Genomic DNA, 18,420 nt, shown 5'->3' on the forward strand with positions numbered 1-18,420 from the left:
TTTTCATCATTTTTTTTTTTTGAGATGGAGTCTCACTCTGTTGCCCAGGCTGGAGTACAGTGGTGTGATCTAGGCTCACTGCAACCTCTGCCTCCTGGGCTTAAGCAATTCTCCTGCCTCAGTCTCCCGAGTAGCTAGGACTACAGGTATACGCCACCACGCCCAGCTAATTTTTTGTATTTTAGTAGAGATGGGGTTTCATCATGTTGCCCAGGCTGGTCATGAACTCCTGAGCTCAGGCAATCCACCTGCCTCAGCCTCCCAAAATGCTGGGAATACAGGCATGAGCCACCATGCCCAATCTCTTATTTTTATCTTTGTAGTATCTCTCAAGGCTGTATATGGTACCTTTGCACAATCCAATCATTTAATAACTGTACTCTTGAGTAACTCTTGATATATGGCTTATTAGTCTGTTTTTACACTGATGATAAAGACATATCCAAGACTGAGAAGAAAAAGAGATTTAATTGGACTTACAGTTCCACATGGTTAGGGAGGCCTCAGAATCATGGCAGGGGGAGAAAGGCACTTTTTTTTTTTTTTTTTTTTTTTCAGAATCTCGCTCTTTTGCCCAAGCTGGAGAACAGTGGCTCAATCTCAGCTCACTGCAACCTCTGCCTCCTGGTTTCAAGCAATTCTCCTGCATCAGCCTCCCGAGTAGCTGGGATTACAGGTGCCTGCCACCATGCCCAGCTAATTTTTTTGTATTTTTAGTTGAGACGGGGTTTCACTATGTTGGTCAGGCTGGTCCCAAACTCCTGACCTCAGGTGATCCACTCACCTCGACCTCCCAAAGTACTGGGATTACAGATGTGAGCCACTGTGGCCAGCTTGTGAAAGGCACTTCTTACATGGCAGCAGCAAGAGAAAATGAGGAGGGTGCAAAAATGGAAACCCCTGATAAAACCATCTGTCTTGTGAGACTTATTCACTACCATGAGAACAGTATGGGGGCAACTGCCCCCGTAATTCAAATTATCTCCAACCGTTTCCCTCCCACAACATGTGGGAATTATGAGAGTACAATTCAAGATGCGATTTAGGTGGGGACACAGAGTCAAACCATATCAATGGTAAAGCAAGTTATCCCACTTTGTTCATCTTCATCACAAATAAGTCAGCTGAGCTTGGCCTTTGATATTCTCTATTAATTTTAGAGTTAGTCAGATTCCAGAAAAATACATTTTTGGTTGAGAATGCATTCAATCTATGAATCAATTTGGGAGAAATGTTCATCTTTACAATATTATTTCCTTCAATTTATGTGTGTAATACGTAGTATACACCTCTGCTAATTTAGGTGTTCCTTAATGTTTTGAGTTTTCTATGTGGCAATCTTTTAGTACATTTATTCCTATTCCTATGTATTTAAAATATTGATAATACTTTACCTAATATTGTTTTTTAAATTTTATTTCTTTTTTCTAGCTGTATTTAGAAGTGCAGTTTATTTTTTAGTCTGGGTAATATGTAGAACTTGCTAATTATAACAAGTGTGTCAGTTCCAGGGAGATTTATATTGAGCATTTATTTTCTGCATTATGGGTTATGTTTTCTCCTTTCTTTGTATGCCTGGTAATCTTTGGTTGATGGTCAAACATTGTAAATTTTACGTAGTTATATACTGAATGTTATGTATTTCAATTTTCTTTGTACCTATGTCCAAACTACCACTGAGTCCCTTCAGTTCTTTCTTTGTATTTTCTACCAAATCCTGCTTTTCCATTATGTTTCCAAATAATCATCTCACTTCCTTAGCACCACTTGTTTAGGTTTCTACAATTTCTATTTGTTTTCTGCCTATATCTTTGTCTTCCAAACCACCTTATAGATAGTTGCTGGAACACATGCATTTGTATTATATATCATGTGCTTATACATAGGATTGCTGTGAGGAATTTATAATCATAATTAGCAACCATGTTCTTGGCACATATTATATGCTAGGTGCAAAAAATGCAGTATTTCTAATCTCCACAAAATCTCTTTGAATTGGATAATTCTATCTTTACTTTATAGGGAAAAAGACTGAGTCTCAAAAATGTCTAATTTGGGTAAGGCCTCATGCCCCATATGAGGAAAGGACAAGATTCTAAAGCATATATTCTAAGGTCCCACAACTCACTTTTACTGAATGTATTTTGTTATGAGGGTTGCCAGTTTTTAAAGTTTTTGAGGTCTTTGAGATCTTTTATATACTCCACACACAAATTGCCTCAGCAAAAAGTAAATATTGATCAACTGATTGAATCTTGTGTCACAATTCCTCAAGATACGAATAGGCAGGTAACAGAGGTGTGCTCAACGTGAATAGGCAGCAAGGCTCTTCTGCTCCAAAATTATACTCACTGGACAATGGTCCCTTGATGAGAGAAAATAGCTCTAGAAAAATGAGCTAGTAACAATGAGATCATTTTCTCCTTGAAAATATCCTCAGTTCAATAATACATGGACATTACATTTTCCTGATATCCTCTGCAGAATCAGAAAATAGTAGTCCATCTCTAAGGTTGTTTCAAAACTAATTCAGTGAGCTTTCAGTCTTCACTTTAGTTAAGTCTGCAGTCACAAAATTGAAGCATTCATCAAATTATTGGACAACTCAAACAAAAAGAATCTTCCTCTAACTCTATACACACTATTGCCCCCTCTGAAGAAAATGAATTTTGATTAAAGGAAAATATTTGTGATCTAGCTAATCCTGTCTCTTCCATATGCTTCACATATATTCACTATATAACTGTTCCAACCCTTCCTTACTGTAGTTATGGAGACCTGGTTATGTTCATTATGGAATTTAGGCTTTTTCTTCTCCAGTTATGACAGGATTAAAGAGTTTAGATAAGACACAAATAAAATGGAAAGAAATCTAGAGAAGGAATAGCTATCCTAAAGAAACCTATGTACTTCCTTAATTTTTGCAATGGGCATGGTGATTTACAGATAATTATTCTAGAGCCAAAATGACTGTGGGGATTATACGTTACGGAAATGTAGCCACCTAAAATATATAACAATGATTTTTAAATATAGGCAGATGATTTAGTCAAGACTGTTTACTGAAGGTAAATCTTGTTAAACAATCTCTTTTCTGAACATTCATCCTATAAATAAAGTGGAATTGAATTTGATATTTTAAGCTTTAGCTACTGTGACTAGTTGCATTTAATTGTGTGCAATATATTCAAGTAAGCAATTTCCAAATGGAACTGAATGATCTCTTATAACTGGTTTTTATTGACTCATTTCCCTGTATGTTCCTTAAATATTTTATCATTTTATTTCCCTATTGCCTTTTATACCTATTTTTAAACAGTAGTTGTCTTGACCCACAATCTTTTAAATTAGATCATCATGTACTGTTCTTATCAGTATTATAAGTAAACACTATTATTCCAGTTAATGTAAATCGATTAGCATTTCATTTCTGGTATAAAATTCTATTACCGTTCACTGAAGTTCCTGAAAAGGAAGACTTAATCTATATGATATCTTCTTTTACATGTAGCTAGAAAATGCCTTCAAATTCTCTTGACACTTTAGTGTTGTGCTCGGAACCTGTATGTGATTAAGAAAAAATACTAAATGGATGAAATTTGTCATATCAACTGACAGGGATTTAGAAAGCATCCATAAAATGGTATATAATGAAATTCTCAAATAAAGGACAGCTATGTGAAAAAGCAAGACTAATATTAATATTTTAATTATTATAAACATTGTTTATAAACCAGCAACTTACCTATTTTCTGCCATTTTAAGCTAAAATCTGAAGATTTATTTTTAAAAACTATGAGAGCATTTTTCTCGCATGTAACCTACAAGCCAATTATTTAAAAGACCCTGTTATCTAGACTGATTCTGACCCCCCCCCATAACAGTGATCCCTTACTTCTATTATTAAGTTGATTTTATTTTCTCAGATACACAAATCATTGGCTTGTCTTTGCTGTGTGGCTTTGTTCTTGTAGGGAACATCGAATTAAGAGACACTCTGGATAAAACCAGGTTTGATAGAGACTGATTTCAGTATCAGAATGACTTATTGGATCTGTTTCCATGTTTGTTTTCTGGATTCAGTGGCTAATTTGGTTTCTAATCATGCTTTTGACCCCATTTTCAGACTGTTTGTGGTAACGGGAGAAGAAAGGCCCTGCAGTAGGTAATTAAGTCTGCAAAAGCAGGGCTGCTTACTTTTCATTGCAGCAGATAATCAGAGTGCTGTTGCTCAAGTGTAAAATGCAGAAATTAATGATCCTATATAATACAGATTAAGGCTTTCATTTTAAAAACTATCAGTGCAGAAGAACAAAGGTAGGAAAAACAGCATGATATTTGGAATTCCAGGATATAGTAAAGCTTGCAAAATTTGAAAGAGGTTTCTGAGCATTGGACTAATCAAAATTCACCTTGTGTTCTAAGGTGATTGATTGGTTCAGAACTCACATATATTACTGCCCCATTGCATCTTGAAAAGGCACAATTAGACACATTTGTCCATATCTTTTTACTTACAAACATTTCCTATTGTTCATTCAGATCAAATCAGATAAGTAAAAGCATGTAGCACACTGAGTGTCACATAGTAGGTACTCAATAAATATTGCAGTGTTTGATTTCAAATAATTTTCCATAAAGGGGTTATAAGGAAGTATCTGGTAGCCAAAAGTGCATACGTATTTTAAAAGCTACACAATCTTAAAAAAATTCCATATACAGTATTATTTTACCTGGATGCTTTTTCTATTAGAGCTCAATAGATTGAAAAACAACCCTTGCTTTATAAGGACATCAGTTTACAGCATACCCTTCATAGAACAAAAGTAGGCTTTCAACAAAATGCCAGTGCTTGATGATATAAAACTTACTGCCAAAAAAAAAATGCATACATCTCACACCGTGGCTCAGTGATTCAGTCTTCAGTGTGCATGAACATGCTAATATACTTCAACAACATGATCAGTTTAATCAACAGTCACATCAATAGGTTTTCAGTCTTCTTTCATAAGCTGTTTAGGGCATTTTGATTATATAGTCTCCATGTTTGTTTACTGTTGGTCATTTTTTTCAAGATTATCTTTATACAATTATTCCTCATTTTTCACCAGTAATAAACTAGCTAGTCTGTTAAACACTTCATTGAGCTTATGAATAGCATTATATTCTTCACATTACACATGGAAAAGCTTAGACAAAAGTAAAAATGGCAATAAAGTTTTGTTCAGTCCACATCAATGAAAAAATTATCATTTTATTTTCTAATTTATACAAGTTTTCACCAGCTCATGATCAATGGCTCTTGGATTGGAAAATATAATCACAGGGCCCCTGAAATATTACTTTAAAAGGTGAAGTTAGGCCTAGAACTCCACACTAAGTGATCCAGAATGGAACAGCATTATTCCTATCAGCAGTTGGGAAAGCATTTGGTGTGTTGATCTGGCACAGTTCTAAGCCTGTATTAGAAAAAATTGTGAACACATGAAAAGCAGAATTTGTTGCATATTGGTAATCATTTTAATCTATTTATAAAATATGCTTTGCAGCATTGTTTTCTAAACAGAGAAGAGTGGAGCATTGGCATGTATCCTCTATCAGAGCACTTGTACTTTCACTGAAAAGAACATGATCAGAAGTAGATCCAAAAGTTATAATAATGAACTCTGTAGCCAAACCTGTGTTTTGCAGATCAATTTTCCCACTGGCCAGGACTCTCCAAAAGTTTAGTGTTCATTCATTGTGACCAATATAGTAGATTTCAATAAAATTTTGCTTTCCAAGTTATATTCAGTAACAACAATGCCATCATCATCAACAAGACTAACCAGCACTGCACATACAGTGTGTCTCATCACACTAACATTGTGGTGTCATGCAGCTGTTCACAGCCCCATTGATCTATTCCTTCCCCTATAAATTATGCAGGCAGGTTTTTCTTCTTACAGCTTCGTGGAAAGCAAGATTAAAATTACTCTTTGGTTATTTTAAAATAAAATGATGCTGCTAAAAGTAAGATGCTATAACCATTAGACTAGCTAGGTACTCAAGAGTGTGCCTCTTCTCGCCATGCTGAGGGGAAGTGGGTAGCCTGGCCTCTGACTCATAGAAAAAAACCAAGAGAGGGAACTCGAAAGTGGATTCCCTGAGGATGGAGTGACTAGGAGCTAGGATTTCTGACTCGGGCAACTTCAATTTTTTCTTAGGCTCAGTTTTACTGTTTTGGCATTCCTGAAAGATCTTTAACCAAAAAGGCTCCAAGTCAATTATTCATTAGCAAATCCAAGCATGTGTAACATTTCTTGTTAGCCCTTGCAAGAGGGCTTGGAAGAGTATTCCAAGTGCTAGCAAGCAATGAGGAGCTACCAAGGACTAGCAGCAGAATGGGCCTGAATTTGGCCACCGCTACCTTCAATGTAGATTGGCAATAACAATGGGCATAGGAGAGAACAGGAAATTACAATCTCAGAGATAAAGGATTTAGAGAGAAAAAGCATTCCTATTTATCCACTTTCCACTAATCATGTTATTCATATCATTTGATTTGAGATCCAGGCTCATTTATCTATATAGTTACAAAAAATAAATAATAAAAGTGAAAAGGTGAACTACCATGTTGGAAGTTGGTTGTTTTCCTTTTAATAACCACGGGCCAGGTTTTGTGTTTTTATACCTAAGGTTCCCTACAGGCAGACTTTACTATCCCTATTTTGCAAATGAGAACAGAGTTACAGAGGTTAAGTGACTGAGAAATCAATTAAGCTAGTAAGTGGCAAAGCTGGGATGATTATATTCAATTGGAAAAATGAACAAGTATAAGTAAAAATAAACTTTAAAAAAGGCAACATGGTCGAAAGTCAATGTCAGGTCTTGTTGGCATTTTTAACTACTTTCCATTGTCCTATTTTTAAGAGCTACAAAAAGCAGCTTATGCTATTCTCTTTGCTCTTGTAATTCATCCTGGATAAATCTCTAATTCTTAGCCTCGTGGCTTCTCTCTCTTTCTTACCTATGTTCCTGCTTTCCTCCATTTAACCATATGGGTTGATGAAAAAGTTGAATAGCCTATCTTTTTTTCTTTTCTTTTCTTTTCCTTTCTTTTCTAGTCTCTGCTTTTCCTTTCTTCTTGAATTATGAGGCCTTTTGAATTCTTGAAAATGAGGCTTCTTGAATTAATCATTCTTTATTCCATTCCATTCAGCTAAAAGACAACCTAGATTAGACCTAGAATCCAGGCCTTTGTCTTTGTGAGTGGATTTGAATGGAATTGGTATCATTAAATAATCAAACAAATTATAAAGCTACCATAATTAAAATATTTTCACCCTGAGGTATGAATAGACATTTTAACAGCTCAGAATAATTAATGTCACAGGTGTCACTATGTTTTTTAAGAATTGGGTATCTAATGAAATTAACATATTAATATGGAAGAAATAATATTCAATAAAGTGTTTTAAAAGTACTTAGAATACTGGGGGATGATATCTAAGATCCTGAATTCATCGGTATACCAAAACAGATACCATATGTATTAAATAGTTACATTAAAAAAATCGTGTCACAGAAATAATTAAAGGATGCACTAGGATACTCATAAAACTGCTGCAGGCTGGCACGGTGGCTCACGCCTGTAATCCCAACACTTTGGGAGGCCGAAATGGGTGGATCACCTGAAGTCAGGAGTTTGAGACCAGCCTGGCCAACATAGAAAAACCTCATCTCTACTAAAAATACAAAAAATTAGCCGAGCGTGGTGGCAGGGGCCTGTAATCCCAGCTACTGTGGAGGCCGAGGCAGGAGAATCGCTTGAACTCGAGAGGGAGAGGTTGCAGTGAGCCGAGATTGCGCCACTGCACTCCAGCCTGGGCAACAAGGGCAAAACTCTGGCCCCAAAAACAAACAAACAAAACTGCTTCAAAGTTTAGTCACAACTGAAACTCAAAAAATTAGGAAGTTAAAAAAAATTGACAAAGATTGACATGTATTGATGTTTACTGTGTGGCAGGTTTAGTCCTGTGAACTTCCATGTCTTAATGAAATGGAGTAGTTCCCTTGACCCCTTCGAGGGACTTGTAAAGTGGTGCCTTGCTTACTCATCTCACAGCTCTCAACCCCTTGTGGAAGGGGGAGCATGCAGGAGAGCAGGTGAAGAGATCAGGATGAGCACTTCTGGGCAACTGGCAGAAGCAGAATTTTGTGTGGGCCTGTGGTGGCAGCCTCTAGGGTTGCCCACGACGCCCTGGAGCCCCAGAAGGTGTGTGTTACAGTGCAGTCTTTTAGCTTTGCTATCTCTGGACAGCGTAAAGTGCTAAACAACTCAGTGGAGGGTCAGTATAACAGCCTTCTGTGCCCACACCTGGGTCCTTGTCCAGTGTCCAGGAAGAATGAGGTCACACAAGGAAATTGGAGGGTGTTGAATGTGGAGGATTTTATTGCTGATAAAAGTGGCTCTCAGTGGGAAGGGGGACTGGGAAGGGGATGGAGCGAGAAGGTGGTATTCCCTGGAGTTCGGCTGTCTGACCAAATTTCTCTCCAACTATCTCTGTTTGAACTCCTCTCTGACTGTAGTCTCCAATGTCCAGCTGCTGCTTCTCCTCTCAACGTTCAGATGCTTCTTCTCTTCTCTCCTTCTCTGCTGCTCCGTTGCCAATGGAGTCTGGGGTTTTTATGGGTACAGGATGGGGGTTGTGGCCGGCCAAGGTGGTTTTGGAAAAGGCGACATTCAGGCAAGAAATGAGGAATGCATGCTCTTACTTTGGGCCTTGGGTTCAGGCTTCAGGGTGGGGCTTTGCCAGGGACCCTGCCCTTTTCTGCCTCTGCCTCCTGTCCATATCATTATCTCATTTAATATCCACATCCCTCATGATGAAAATAATATTATTATTTCTATTTTACAAACAAGATAAAAATATTAAGAAAGGTTAAGTGATTAGTCCAAGGTTACCTAATTGATTTCAGAGTTCATATTCATCCCTGCTGATTCCAAACTGTACTCAACCACTACATTGTACAGAAAAATTCACATATAAATATAAACAACTTCTACTACAGCAAAGGTTATGAAACAGACTTAGAAAAAACACATACAGCATGAAGGATGGGAAAAAGTTGATATTTTTATTTTGTAAAAGGTTATTTAAATTGATAAAAAATACACAAAAACTTTAGCTCAAAGGACATGACCAGTCAATGCACCAAAAAATAAAGATAACTGGAAACATGAAAAAAACTCCACAAAAAGTAAAATAATTTGATCTATTAAATTAATATAATTAAATCTATTCATTATTTCTTTGTAGGCATTATGAAACAGATACTTCATAAATTACCTTAGTAAAGCTACTTGGTTATATACAAAACTCCTTACTGTGTTTACAACAGATTTCAACAGATACGTGTTAAAAATGGACACTTACCTCAGTCTCTTCCTTCTTCTTACTAGAATATGGGCAACAAACAAAACCAAAAAAAGGGGAAATAGAGACCAAAACTACTGAAAGTCAACTGCTGGACAAAATCAGAGATTTTTATTAACCATGAGTTACATATCTATGTAATTTTTGAATAGAAGTTGATACTCATTTAAAATATTCTACCCACCCACCCCAAATAAACCTGCCAGCTTAAAGGAAGATAATAAAATCTCCTGTCTATCTTTTTCTGACGTGTCCTTACTCCCCACATCTCCACACCCACTTTTGTAGTAATGAAACCTGAGCAACCATCCCTCTACTGCTTTTTGCGGAGATCATTGTATTGCTGGTTCTCTTTCCCTTTTAGCAATTTTCTTGCCACATCAATTTGGAGACTGTAATTCCTACAAAATAATAGGGCAGGGAGCATTGGGCAGAAGAGGGTTGCATGTTGAGAGGCCTCATCCCAGATCAGTTAGTTAGTCACTGGCTGTGGAGTGGCAACAGGAGGAGTCCAGGTGCTAGGGCATTCTAGGAATGGTGGTTTTTCATAAACTCCATGGTATCAGAGTAAGAGATCCAGGCAATAAGAATAGGAGAAAATTATACCTTGGTGCTGTAGAAGCCAAAGGACAAATGCTTACTGTTGCTGGAAATTGGTCTAGGAGCAGAATATATCAACCTACCCTCCAGCTAGCATTACGAAAAGGAGATTTAGTAAGCACTCAGATGAACAGACAATGGGCCCAGGATAAACACGACACTGGGATGGATCGCTTCCCACTTAAAAAAGAATGAGCATCAAACAACAAAAATAATAGAAGCTCTTAAAACAAAACAAAATCTTCAAAACAAGGGAAAGGGCAGGTTATTTTAAAAGCCTCTGGACTAACAGACCTCTAGTAGGAGACAGCAATCCAGGTGACGGAAAGGACCAAAGGCAAACAGTGGAGCATGTCTCTCTTCCCGTCTTCTGAAATTCAGACCGGCTGTAGCAGAGTTTGCACTTAAGATCTACATTTTTAAAATAAATGGAAAAACCTGCCTAGGAAGAGCTAAACTGAATGTGAGTTTTGATATTTTAAAATAAACCCCACATTTGCATGGTCAAGAGACATTCTGCTCCTGCTGCACACAAACACACGAAACCTGCAAGTGGACATGCCTCAGGAGAGTACACAAGACCTCAAACTCAGCTTCGCCATTCTGTGTGGCTCTGCAAGTCGTTCAGGTTTAAAAGAGCCTGTTATTTTTCAAGAGGAGTCAGAAGTACATGTTTTAATGGGAAACTGCCTGTTTAAATGTTTGCAATTAAATAAAATTTTAAAATTTGTTCAGCCCCCCAAATCTTTAGATTAGATCCAGCATTCTGGCCTAATTTTATCACTGCTAGAGTATTAAAAAAGATGAAAATTGGAAAATATAATAGAAATGTAAGATAAACTATGAATCTGGAGTGGCAATATGTAATAATAAGAGAAATTTCAGAAAGAATCTATAGGTTACAATTATATAAAATGCTATGCATTTGCTATGCAGTCTATATACTATGCTGGGCTTAAATGTAAGTCACTGTTCTAAGTGCTGTATATATTTTCCCTTATTTAATCATCATAAAAACCCTATGACTTAAGTACTATGACATACCCATTTTACAAATAAGAAAACTATTCTAAAGAAATGTTAAGTCACCTGCCTAAATTCTTATACCATAAAAGTAATGGATATGGGATTTGAACTTAATCTGTATCTACAATGTGTACTTCTACCTTCTCCTCTAAGAAGTAATAGGGAAAAATACTACATGGACAATATTTTGCAGAGCCAAAGAAAGACTTGAACTTTAATATCAAATGATCTATCAGTTATTAAATAAGATGACTTTAAAAAGAGATGAATCAAGACATGCCCTTGTGAAATGTCAGAACACCAAAGACAAAAGATTTTGAGTTTTCGGAAAGCAAAAATAAAGTAGTAATCATTGGGTTAGTACCACACTCTCATTAAAATATACAAGAAAATAGAAACCAGTGCATGCTGGAAGACCATGAAGCAATGTCTTCAAAGTTGAAAAATAAAATGATTGTGAATATAAAATTTTAGTTTATATCATCTAGCAATCATCCAAATTCTTTCATCTACTCATTCTGAAAAAGCACAGAAAAAAAAACAAAAAACTTCTTGAGGATGTGCTCCAGCAAAACAAGTTAGAGTACAAAGAAAAAATATAAATAAATCCAAAAAAGAGAAAGACTCAGGAGGCTGAGGCAGGAGGATTACTTGAGCCTAGGAGTTTGAGGCCAGCCTGGGCAGCATAGTGAAACCTCATGTATAAAAAAATAAAAATAAAATACATAAATAAAAAATTATTAAAAAGCCAAAAATGTGGTCTCCATGAAAAAAGGGAACTATTTTAGTATGAAAACAATTTCCAGAATATCAGTCTATAAAACAGTATTGAAAATCAATTCATCTGAATTAGAGTAGGAAGTCAAAGTCTTCATACAAATAGTATTTTCAAACAAAAGTTTAATTTCATTTATAATATTGCATGAAGAAAAAACTGGAAGATCTCCATGAGATGTTGAAGAAGGTACAAATATATTTTGTTAACTAAAAAGAAAAAAAGGAATTTAGAAATGCCAGGGGGAAAAAAGTTGTTCAATAAAACCATAATCAAAATACGAAGTGTGTGAACATGTGGAGGAATAATGAGCAATTGGTGGCCAGTAAGAAAATGCTTACACTTGAATTTAATGCTTGAAACACATTATTTTTCAAGCACAAAACATGGAATTAAATTTATTCTGTATAAGTCCAGCAGCTGCTTTGTTCTATGAAGAGTAATATTTATATAATAACTTTGGCTTAAGAAATAGAAAGATTTAAATATATTATTTAGCATCATAAATAAAATGATTTGAAAAAAACTAGGTAACTAATGAATTGTGAGGATGGTTTCAGTGTATTGAAAGAGTAGATATGCTTTAAAATTGAAAAAGTAAGACACAGAGTTGAAATAATATTATTTAGAATGTTGCTGGTGGCCACCAGAGGAACTAAATACACTAAAATGACAGAGTGAGGATGGGGACTGTAGCAGGAACTTTGGAGGTGTAGGAATTGAAGCTTTACTTTCCACTTAAACCCTGTGGATTTTCATTGTTTTATGGTATACATGCTTTATTTTTATGTAAAAAAAAATTTCATATTAAAAGATGAATTGGCCACTCAGAGACTTTTAAATGGGACATATAGTTTACACATTTCTGGAGAGATGAAGTAAACAAGGTATTTTCAGGATTGACTTTCCCTGCTACGTATTAATATCCTCAAAACCATGAAATGGTGTCAGAAAATATAGTAAGTAGTTAAATCAATAGGATTAAAGATCATTATACAATATGGACCCAATTTTGTCACAAATATTTAGAAAACATATGTAACATTAGTTGTGCCTCTTTTTGATCACATGTCACTATTGTACCAGGGTGATGTAATTCAAACACAAAGGAAATTGTGCTAGCTTTGATTCTTCCCATGATTTTTAAACACCTCTTTTTTATGCTCCTGATGATATACAGCCTATCTCTCTCATGCCAGGAGCTTCTGTGAGAAGGAGCTGTTTGCAATGCCTTGGCACATCCCATGTGCCCAGTCTCCTTGTCTCTGCTTTCCTTTTGCCTGAAATTTCAACTTCTCTTGCTTCCCCTAGGATTTCAACTTCAAGAACTTGTAGCCATCCTTCAAAATAATGTTTTCTTAATGAAGCATTTTAGGACCCTTTCCCCAAAGGGGGATTGACCATTTCCTTTTTTGGCTTTCCAAACTACTCGCTACATAAATCTACAGGTCCATGCACCATAGCAGGTCCATGCACCTGCTATGGACCAAATGTTTGGGTGCCCTGCAAAGACCTATGTTAAAATCCTAGCCCCGATGTGACGGTATTAGAATGTGGGGCCTCTAGAAGGTAATTGGATCATAAAAGTAGAGCCCTCATTAATGGATTTAGAGTCATTATTATAGGTACCCAAGAGACATAGGTAACTTTCTTTCCACCATGTGAGCACACAACAAGAAGATAGCAGTCCTCATCCCTGAAGAGGGCCTTCACCAGAATTGGTTCATGCTGGCACCATGATTTTGGATTTTCAGCCTCTTGGACTGGGAAAAATAATTTTCTGTTGTTTATAAGCCACACAGTCTATGATATTTTTGTTTTAGCAGGCCAGACCAGGACAGTATCTACAAAATTCTATTGTACTTTCTTGGTATATGCCTATTTTCTTCCCCCAAAAAGCTATAAAGTATTTGAGGTCAATAACCATGTTTCATTAATTTTCACATTCTTAGTATAGTACCATGCTTTTGTCACTCAATTTTTAAAAAGGAATAGATGAATAAATAAAGCAAACTATATTATACAAAGGTTAAAATATATTTTTAAGCATGAAATAGTTAAAATGTATAAAAACTATTAATAGGGCAGGACACAAAATTGTATGTATTGCATGCCTATAACTTTGTAAAACATATGTATTTAGAATAAAGCCTACAAGAAAATATATACAAATTGCTAAGATTTGTTCATTAGGTTGTTAAAATTAGAAGCGACTCATTCTTCTTTTCTCTCTCCTTTCCTTTCCAAATGTTATGTCAAATTTATTTTATAATCATATATGTATATATTTATTTTTGAATATATATGCACATATATATTTATGTATATGAGATATAAATATATTTAAAAGAGATAGCTTTTATTTTAGGAAACAGATTTTTACATATGATTCTCAATGGTATATCTCTGTTTTTGTTTCTTTCTTTCTTTCACAATCATTTGGGTATGTGATCCTAAGAAATGCTTTCTCATAAAGAAAATGTGAGAAATGGTCAAGGACTCTAGTAAAACTACACTAAGTGAATTATACCAATTTCCAGAATCAGATTATTGATAGCTCTTCTCTCTGTATTCTGTTCTACCCTCTAACCCTCCGAGACACTACCCAAAGCTAATTGTGTGTATTTGTCTTTTTTAATTGTAACTTTCTTTCCATGAGTTTTTCCCTAAGATTTTTTTCAGAGAAGTTCCTTATTCTACAATAATGCACCCTCACAGCTCATACGTGGTTCATCTATAGAGCAAAAAGTCTGGAACATATTTGAAAGAAATGGTCAAAATGAGATCTGAAGCTGTATGTTCATATTAATTAGGTATTCACTCTATCAGAAAAAAAACACAAAAGCTCATGGACAAAATTCCTTTTCTATCTATGAAGGCAGAGTGTTGACTGGGAAACTGAATAGTTCTGAATAGTGCTGCACAATCCCCAGTCTACATGCAATTGAAAGGCCAGAGCATATAAGACATCTCTACATCTTGGGTGCCTTGCACAGGGGAATCACATAATGAATCCATGTTGAGTGGTACAAGTAATCAGCGCAGAGCCATAGTATAGCTTTGTGTGATACCGCAGAGAGACAGCCACTAACATCAATATATGATCAGTTATTAGAAAAAGAAAATTATTTTTCTCTGTTTTGGTATTAAGTTTCTGTGGAAAGGGAATGGAAGGTCTGGAGAAGCTAATCGGAACCTAATTCATGCTCAGGATTTTGGATTTTTATAAGTATTTCTTATTTACATATTAGATTAGTGATTAAAAGCAAAATCATTGGTGCCAAAATCCCTGAATTTGAGTCCTGGCTCTACAACTGTATACCTGTGTGACTTTAGACAAGCTACAGGATCTCTCTCTTCCTATTTCTTCAGTTTCATCACTTGTAATCTGTGAGTGATATTAATAGATTCCTACTTCATAGAGTGGTAGTGAGTATTGATATATAAAAGCCTTAGCCCAGAGACCACAACATAAATGTGATTTTTAAAAATCGTCATTAGTTAACTGTTATCCCTTTGAGGTGATTATTACTCTCACCATTTACATCTGAGAAAATCTGAAACTAAATACATAAACTTGTCATGTATTACATAGTAAAACTCAGATCCAAGCTCAAGCCGCAGAGCTTTTGCTCATATATCACAAATGATGCTTTCAAAGAACACTCTGAAAGAAAAGGAAAAAAGCCTTGGTAACCTAACAGAATAAGCTTTTCCATACAGCTGAATTTTCTGGATAGCTGAATTTTAACCCCTATAAGTGCAGCATTCTTTTGGTTTCAACTATTTGTTAGTCATTAACATGTACTTTACATAACTTATTTTGCTCTTTGTGATTCAGGCTTGTTGTTATTTCTATTGATTGTTGTACACAACCATCATGGTTCATGTTATCATGCCCCGAAGAGCTAGTGAATTCTATAGAGATGTTTACTCTTTCACTCTTTAGTTCTAGTGTGCGTTCATTCAAGTTCTTGTGTCTGTACTTCTGTAGTTTTATAGTCTTTTCCTCTGTTCTGTGTGACAGCCTTCAAGAATCTGTCAGGAGTGTGTCTGCCAATAGCAGTCACTTTCTCCTGATAACTTTTACTCTAATCGTTCTGGGGAGTTGACAAAAATATATCAATATAGACAGACTAATTATAATAATGTACGTCATCAAAATAAGCAGAATCTGAGCAAAGGCCTGGAGGGCAAAATATGAGTAAAATCCATATGCTTTATGTATAAATGTTATAACATCTATTTTGGTTCCCCAGAGATCACTTGTTCACTAACTTGTACTACTCTGTGTGTTAGTGTATGCATTAGTATATATTTAAGCCATTCAACTACACAACAAACTTGACTTGCAATATTTAAATCCCAAGATTCAGATTTATATAAAATAATTATTTTAAAGCAAGAGGACTATTACTAATTACAGCATTGTGTCTGAGCTGTCTGCACTGTGGTGTTCTGCAAAGTCAAGTACTAACAAGATATTGAATAAGAAGTTTTGTTATTTAGATATATTTTCAAATTTACTTGTATTTTTTCCATCTGCAATAGGCTTACTAAGAAGCTGAAACAAATGTTTCAGACAATCACTTATCTGAGAATAATGTCTTCAAAGGTGCTCATCCCAATACATAAAATGTAACACACACAATAAAATGTTATTTTTTTTGAACAATCCAATCTAATCCTTAATTAGAGGAGAAAATGGTGAATGAATTCCTCTAAACTCTATTCCTAAATATTTTAATGCTAATCATCAACTTACTTAGTGACTGGCTAGATTCTAAAATCTATAAAGTTATAGAGTATTTGGAGCCACAAAATTTCTCCTCTTTTAATTTCATCGAAAATACTTTGTGGGTTCTTATTTTTAAATATATTCCAGATAGGCAGAAGAAAAAGCAATGTGACGTCTTAGAATATTATTAATCATAGTAATCAATATGTATTTATGTTTAACGATCTCCCTATATTTATTTTCAGCCTTGACAATTTTATTTTGGAGTAATTTTCCTCAAACTGTGTTTTCATGATGTCATGATTCTGTTCTAAACAGTTATGAAGCTTAAATTGTTCATATTTCCATACAAGTTTTCTCTCAGTAATCATGGGTAAGCTTTTTTATGAATCACGTTTTGCCTATATAACATTTTAACTTCCTCATTCTAATATCTTAATTTGTATGCAAAATTTTTACTATAATATTGTCAATTTGCTTACTATTCAGTTAATATTATGTATTTTTCTTTAATTCTTGCCGTTGCACCTTAATTATTCCTACACTATAATATCTTCTTTTTTTTATTCTGCTGACTTAAATTTTCCCCTTTTTTACATCTTCTAGAAGTCTTCCTGGTTTAACTGCATGTGATTTTTGTATGTTTTTTAATATGGCTATGGATTATTTATAGCATTTGTGCTGTTGAATATGTTTTCCCTCTAACTTTTCTTTTGCTTTTTTCATAAATATATGCTCCATTTTTTAAAAGAGAGAAAAAAAAGTCAAACTATCTTTTTTTCTTTTATATTTGTCTTCTTACTCCAAGACACATTCTCTAAATTTTACATTCTTAGTATATGTTATTGCTCAAGTAATCATAGTGGAGCTTGGGATAAAATAAAAATAGTAAAATTTCATTGTAAATGTTTTAAACTTTCTCATTTGACTGTTTCTCCGGTATTTGACTATAATTTATGAATATTAGAGTTGGAACATGTGTTAGAGGTCATCAAGTCTTATCTTCTTATTTCACAAATAAGTACACCTAGGCCTAGAGAAATTAAGAAACTTACCTGGGGTCAACTAGTTAATAACACTCTGAGGACTAAAATCTGATCATGTGACTTTCAGTACACAGTACATGGCTTTGGGTTCTATAATAGGTTGCCATCCCTATATTAAAGTGTGATATCCTCCAAGTCCTTTGGTAGTACTATTTTAGAAATCCATATATAATACCTGAGACTTGAGTTAACTAAAGGACAGTGGCCTTAATTCACAGATATGCTAGAACAAAGAGATGTTAAGTGGTTGACCAAGACAGCAAAACAAATCTGCAAATGACTCAAAATAGAACAAGGCTCTACTGTGTCTACTTCTCAATGTTATCCACAAAACTACTCTGCTTTTGTGAAAACAAATTCTATCTTCCCCAGAGGCTAAATAACTCCCTAATGGTAAGTTAGTTACTTAGGAGGCACATTAACTCTTCCAGGCCGCTGGGATGTCATTACTTTGAAATAATTTGTTTCTAGGCCATTGGCTGCAATGATAGAACACTATTCTAAATGATACCCTAGTGGCCAAAAGAGCTAATGCACCTTCCATGATGCTAAACTTACTGTAAAGCTTAGAGATGCTCCTATCACCCCTCTTACGTCATAGAACATTTAAACATTTTTAAAGGTTTCCTGGCCCAGAATAGCACCATATTAAATTGCCTTTGAATTTATTTTGGCTTCAGAGATTTCATCTCTGCCTTCAGGGATTCTCCCTCCATCCCTTGGTCATTGTCTTAGTATCTAATTCATCAGAACCCCAGAGTCCCCATACTGCCTTCAGGTATGCCCTTTGATGTGCCCTCCAGACTTGTTCTCTCT

General features: G+C 35.2%; 2 long non-coding RNA genes across 3 annotated transcripts in view; one reads left to right on the forward strand and one right to left on the reverse strand.

Moving 5' to 3' along the window:
• The window catches only part of LOC134761938 (uncharacterized), a 40,185-nt gene that overhangs the window by 13,791 nt on the left and 7,974 nt on the right, over positions 1-18,420 (forward strand). The window contains exon 1 of one of the 2 annotated variants that reach the window (XR_010141163.1): positions 16,804-16,931. The exons of the other annotated variant lie outside the window; for it this stretch is intronic. This is a non-coding gene — a long non-coding RNA (uncharacterized LOC134761938). Of the gene's footprint in view, positions 1-16,803; positions 16,932-18,420 lie in introns of those variants that run through there. 2 annotated transcript variants of the gene reach the window in all.
• LOC134761937 (uncharacterized) overlaps positions 1-18,420 on the reverse strand; it is a 45,433-nt gene continuing 27,013 nt past the window's right edge. The window contains exon 2 of the long non-coding RNA XR_010141161.1: positions 1-18,420. This exon is cut by the window's right edge and continues 21,781 nt beyond it. This is a non-coding gene — a long non-coding RNA (uncharacterized LOC134761937).

Source organism: Pongo abelii, chromosome 7 (genome assembly GCF_028885655.2).
Source record: "Pongo abelii isolate AG06213 chromosome 7, NHGRI_mPonAbe1-v2.0_pri, whole genome shotgun sequence".
NCBI lineage: Eukaryota > Metazoa > Chordata > Mammalia > Primates > Hominidae > Pongo > Pongo abelii.